Here is a 6,633-nt window from a genome sequence, read left to right on the forward strand (position 1 = left end):
TACCAGCTTTCCATTGCCCATAAAGCATAGCATAGTGTAATTTGCAGCTGTGTGTCTATACACCAGACAGTGAGCAAAAATGTTAATTGATACATTTTTACCTGAAAGAGCCCAACTTTACTAAAGAAAGGTTTAGAGCAATTTTTACATTCAGTCCTAGCAAGGGTCCTGAAAGATATTAACAAAGTTGATAAGAGGACTGAAAGAAGAAAACAAGGATTCACTGAAACAAGTGGAAATCAAGATAAACTGTGTTTAAGACAGAAAACAGATATTTCCATACACAAAGAGTTGTGAGTGTCTGGAACAAGCTACTGATCCCATTCAGGAATCAGCAGGATATGATTCTAAGATAACTAAAAGCTACTAACAATCTAACAAACAAAATAGCACACTCTTAACTGGGGAAAATAGCCTTCTCACCCTTTCACCTATAACCCCTCCTCCTTTCATTTCAATGACTAAAGGTTACTGTCATGAATCCAGCCATTTGCTGGTTAAGTTGAGCTCCAACTTTCTATCCCATATTGTCACACAGCCTTTGACCTGTGACCTACAACCCCACAACCCTCGCTCACCCAACCCCCTTCTTCTTCCCAGGCAGCTATTGTTTCCTGCTAGGGAGCCTGTGGAAGCACATTTTGCTTATTTTGCTTGTTTCAGAGCTGTGATTTTTTTGTTCTGAATCATTGCATTTCCTTAGGAAGTAAAGAAGACAAGTATCCTGTGTTGTGGGGTTCAGTGCAAATACAAATGTATCCCTTGTCTGATGTCACTAGGGACATTTTACAACATATTTTAACCAATTCCCTTTCGTAATTTTAAATGTTTTAACTGAAAAGGGTATTGTGAAATCAGGGACATCCGCCACTAGACTGAGACTTGCTTTACAAGACAGAAAGAATAAACCAGACTCATGCAGAAAGTATTAAAAATTAAGATGGTTCATATGCCAGAGAATGGGACAGGAAAGCTGAATGAGACTTTGCGACTGTTCAGCAGTGCAGAAGCTCTAAAGACTCCAGTATTGAAAATTAAATTAAGTTTCATTCAAATAAGATGTTACCTGACCACCTTAAATATCTTGATATTGACTAGTGCTGTCTTGTATTGCCTATTTTCCTCTGCAGACAGAAAGTATATTTCCAGAAATTTGTCAGAGGGATTATCATGATAACTCTATGCATGGCTAATTTGCATATACAGCTCTGCCTCTCCTCTTTATTTGCATGCTCTCAGGTGGTCAGCTGGTCTTCAGAGTCAAATAAAGTGGTCCCATAGAGACTTTAACATCTAAAGACTCATTCTTTATCTTCCTAGAGCAACATGTCTTAGGTTGTTGTAGTTGAACAGATACATGATTGTTGTACATGTCATAATTTCCATAGCATTGTGAAAAACACTACAACTTCCTGTGGAGTCCCACGCAGGAGAGAAGCTATTTATAATTGCTATGAATCACTTTTTTAAAAACAATAAGTCAAACTGTGTTCATGACTAGAGCTGTTCATCTTGTTATAATACTAATGAAGACCAAACTAAATGAGTCAGCAAGGACTGCTCTAAGTATTTGAGACCAGGGAAATCTTCAAACCAGGGAATGCACACACAGGTCCTAGTTCCTCATTGAGAAAACTGCAGATTGATTGAAAAACTTTTATTTGTGTTTAACATGAATGAAAACCTGTCAGGTATTTAAGTGTTAGCACATTTAGTGGAGCACACTGCTATGGGACTGTCCCAAATAAATATTTCCAAAATGTTTACTCTAAGTTTCATAACTGTTTTTCTGATAAGCATAATGGTAAATCAAAGCCTTAACAATGAAAAAACATGAAAGGAGATTGCCATAATATTTTTACCCAAACTTCAATTGTGTTTTACCATTTAAATATTGAATATTGATGTATTATTATTATTTATAATGTGTATTACTATTATTATTATTTGTCTGGAAGATTTGTCTGCAAGGATCTATAAAACATTAAATTGAGCAAAGGTTCCATAATGCAGAGTGGTATAAAAATATGAATAATAGCTTCCAAATGTATTCATTTTATTAATTGTTGATGTGTATCTAAAAGTTGAATTAGCAAAACAATGCAGGTGTAAACTCAAATACAAAGTACTGGATTTTTTAACTATACATATTTTATGTATCAAAACCATATCTGTCAAAAATAGTTACATGATTTCAGTAATAGGCTAATTAATGATCTTGTCAAATCCGTTTTCATATGTTTAGTAAGACATTTTATTTGCCCTATATGTAAAGTTAAATGGATCCAGCAATTTGCTTATAGTCAGTTTTAAATCCACTGTATTTTTAATTAAATGGAATACATTTTTCTAATCAAACGCAGTCATCTGTTTCTACTCATGGAATAGCCACAGAAAACATACTGAATTATAGCAAGCGCATATCGATTCCATTTAGTGCTTCAATTTAAACAAATGCCCAAATGCATGCCTTGCACTGCATATATTTCTAAATACCATATGTTCAGTCAATCCTTTGTGAATCCTCCTTTCGCTTTGAAAATGTTGCCTTTTAATAGGTTTGCCATTCGGCCAGTTGTCCATGCACAACCTCTCCAGCCCCTCCAGGTTGCATGGCTTGCATTTTGCATTGGTGATTTTGTTTTCAGTTCATGACACAATTTGTCTCTTGGATTGACACCTGGATTGTAATGGCCAATTAAAAACATTGCTTTTGTGCATACTTAAGCATTTGGTTGTACACTGGAAATTGTGCTTCAGATTGTCATTGTGCTGGATAGACTATATGCGACCAAGCTTGAGCTTCTTGACAGAGGTTGCTCCAGGTTTCTGGATGAAATATCCTTGTATATTTTGGAAACCACCAGTACTTCAATTCTCACACTGGCACCGGTCCACAAGATGCACCAGGTTCATAGGTTATAGTTTGCTTATTAATCTGTTGCAAACATCAGCTGCTACAATGTTCTTATTGGGCTATAAACAAAAAATCTACTGGCATGAATCTGGCAACGTTATATTAAGCAAAGTGTACAGATGATAAGATTTAGATTTTAAATAGGCATTAAAGGACAAGTAGGCAAAACAACCAGAACTCAGAAGCTCTATATGAGTCGCAAGTAGGCCTCAGTGCGATTCACACGGCGTTCACTACTACCACCAGACAGCATAGACAACTTGTTTAGCAATTGCACCTTTTAGAAATCACAGGATTTATGTTAACTAGTTAACTAGTAAGAAACCGCATATTTAACTGTCAAATAGCAGTGTAAATGCAAGATATAAGTAAGAGGGAAGAGAACTGAACAATCGTTTGATCTAGCTGTTTCTAACTGCCCCTTTCTAATGTACAGCACTCATTTGTGCCATAGTAGCCTCAGTACTGTTGTTATATCTAATCACAATATATTTTCTGTCTCAAAATAAATCATGCAATATATTTCATACTAATTTCAAAATATATAAGATTAAACAGACTGAATTTAGCAAAACAAGGTCTTTCAAAACATAGGCCAGCAACTATTTGATAATGTTTCAAATGGACTCTGCAATGCCAACACTTATTCCACTCAACAAACAGGCCGACCAGAGACGACACAATGAAAAACGAACCTAGAACCAGTTCTTCTAATTACACACACCCAGCCATGCAATGCCAAATGACCTTGATCCCGATCCAGGGGTGGCCATTAGTGGCTGGCAGGGGATTGTGTTTAACCGTTATCCCCACACCTAGTGAAGTAACAGCTTGCTGTCCCGATTAACCAAATATAAAGGAAGGAAAAACTGTTGGTTACGAGGCAGCTGAATGCATTGAGCTGTGGTAACCCCCCGTGCAGCCCACCCGCACAATGCTCAATTCACTGAGACACGAGCGGCTGACGGAGACACATTCAGCATCACTTAATGGGAAATGTAAGGACACCAAAGTAAATAGATACATTTATATAGCCTATACAAGAACACAATAATAATAATAATAATAATACATAGACATTTTTTTTTCGGAATTTGAATTTAATTTCCGTTAATAAGGCATAATCACACAATGCATCTTCCAGTTAGATGGAGTCGACCTTCTCTGACCAATTCTGCAAAGTCTACTGTCTGGTCAGATGTATTAATTGTATAGTATGTTGACAGTATACTATCCCTGTGATTGTATGTACTTGCGTCTACTACCTTTTAAGGCCTTTTGGTGGTTATTGTAATTATAATGTAGGTTTACTATTATTATTGATAATAATTTCAGTTCAGTTCAGTTCTGGATTTTAAGCTTTTAAGGACTGAATACAGAATACTTTAGACCAAAATAAAGAATGTGCAATTAATACAATACAGTATACAGCAAAAAAACACTGTATAAGATACAATACCGTGCAGGATTATACTGCACTACACTACACAATTCCTTAATGCAAGAGTTTAGTTCAGAGGAAATGTATTGCTCATAATCAAACAGACGGCTTTGTGTGTGTGTGTGTGTGTGTGTGTGTGTGTGTGTGTGTGTGTGTGTGTGTGTGTGTGTGTGTGTGTGTGTGTGTGTGTGTGTGTGTGTGTGTGTGTGTGTGTGTGTGTGTGTGTGTGTGTGTGTGTGTGTGTGTGTGTGTGTGTGTGTGTGTGTGATCTAATCTTACACACTGAACTGTGCAAAACAAAAGTGCGTACTGTGAAGGGTGGTGCAAGGAGTTAACTGTGTGTAACTGTTTCACACTGTGTTTACGTGCCTTGCAACAAAGCAGACCGACCCTGTTGTTTTGAAACAGACGCCAGCATGTGTGGCGACCCAAGAGGAAACATGGGGAAGTGGGACTCAGTTTCCTTTGTTTTTATCTTCCTCATCACACACACACACATATATATATATATATATATATATATATATATATATACACTCACCTAAAGGATTATTAGGAACACCATACTAATACTGTGTTTGACCCCCTTTTGGCTTCAGAACTGCCTTAATTCTACGTGGCATTGATTCAACAAGGTGCTGAAAGCATTCTTTAGAAATGTTGGCCCATATTGATAGGATAGCATCTTGCAGTTGATGGAGATTTGTGGGATGCACATCCAGGGCACGAAGCTCCCGTTCCAGCACATCCCAAAGATGCTCTATTGGGTTGAGATCTGGTGACTGTGGGGGCCAGTTTAGTACAGTGAACTCATTGTCATGTTCAAGAAACCAATTTGAAATGATTCGACCTTTGTGACATGGTGCATTATCCTGCTGGAAGTAGCCATCAGAGGATGGGTACATGGTGGTCATAAAGGGATGGACATGGTCAGAAACAATGCTCAGGTAGGCCGTGGCATTTAAACGATGCCCAATTGGCACTAAGGGGCCTAAAGTATGCCAAGAAAACATCCCCCACACCATTACACCACCACCACCAGCCTGCACAGTGGTAACAAGGCATGATGGATCCATGTTCTCATTCTGTTTACGCCAAATTCTGACTCTACCATCTGAATGTCTCAACAGAACTCGAGACTCATCAGACCAGGCAAAATTTTTCCAGTCTTCAACTGTCCAATTTTGGTGAGCTTGTGCAAATTGTAGCCTCTTTTTCCTATTTGTAGTAGAGATGAGTGGTACCTGGTGGGGTCTTCTGCTGTTGTAGCCCATCCGCCTCAAGGTTGTACGTGTTGTGGCTTCACAAATGCTTTGCTGCATACCTCGGTTGTAACGAGTGGTTATTTCAGTCAAAGTTGCTCTTCTATCAGCTTGAATCAGTCGGCCCATTCTCCTCTGACCTCTAGCATCAACAAGGCATTTTCGCCCACAGGACTGCCGCATACTGGATGTTTTTCTCTTTTCACACCATTCTTTGTAAACCCTAGAAATGGTTGTGCGTGAAAATCCCAGTAACTGAGCAGATTGTGAAATACTCAGACCGGCCCGTCTGGCACCAACAACCATGCCATGCTCAAAATTGCTTAAATCACCTTTCTTTCCCATTCAGACATTCAGTTTGGAGTTCAGGAGATTGTCTTGACCAGGACCACACCCCTAAATGCACTGAAGCAACTGCCATGTGATTGGTTGGTTAGATAATTGCATTCATGAGAAATTGAACAGGTGTTCCTAATAATCCTTTAGGTGAGTGTATATATATATATATATATATATATATTCTCGTTTCGCAAAACACTACTATTCACTGCCCAATAATAATATTCGCACTTTTTGTTGTCATCTTCACTTTCCAGTATTTCCCCGGCACCTTTCATTGCCACAAATATGTGTTACAAATGAAGCTGTGAATATTAGGAGATTAAATACGAATGCCCTACTCCTGACTGACGGATGCCAATAGCGCTGCTACACACGGTTACAGTGCAGGTTGTGCATACTGTGTTTGTATTCCGCTACCTCCCTCTTACGGGGAAACCCGGGAACATCCCCCAAGAACACCATACTCGGAACACAGTTGGACCAGTTCTGTATTTTATTGCCAAAATTAAACACATTTGTGTTTTGTGTATTTTGGAATGTTCGTTCAGATAAGCGTTGTTAAATATGAAAAGACCAAACTTCTTAAAAAAGAAAATAAACTAATAACATAAAATACCAGGTACATTGCACAAGTTTCACCGTTAATGACGTCACAGGAGGTCGCGGTGCGC

Source organism: Amia ocellicauda, chromosome 22 (assembly GCF_036373705.1).
Source record: "Amia ocellicauda isolate fAmiCal2 chromosome 22, fAmiCal2.hap1, whole genome shotgun sequence".
In the NCBI taxonomy this organism is placed as follows: domain Eukaryota; kingdom Metazoa; phylum Chordata; class Actinopteri; order Amiiformes; family Amiidae; genus Amia; species Amia ocellicauda.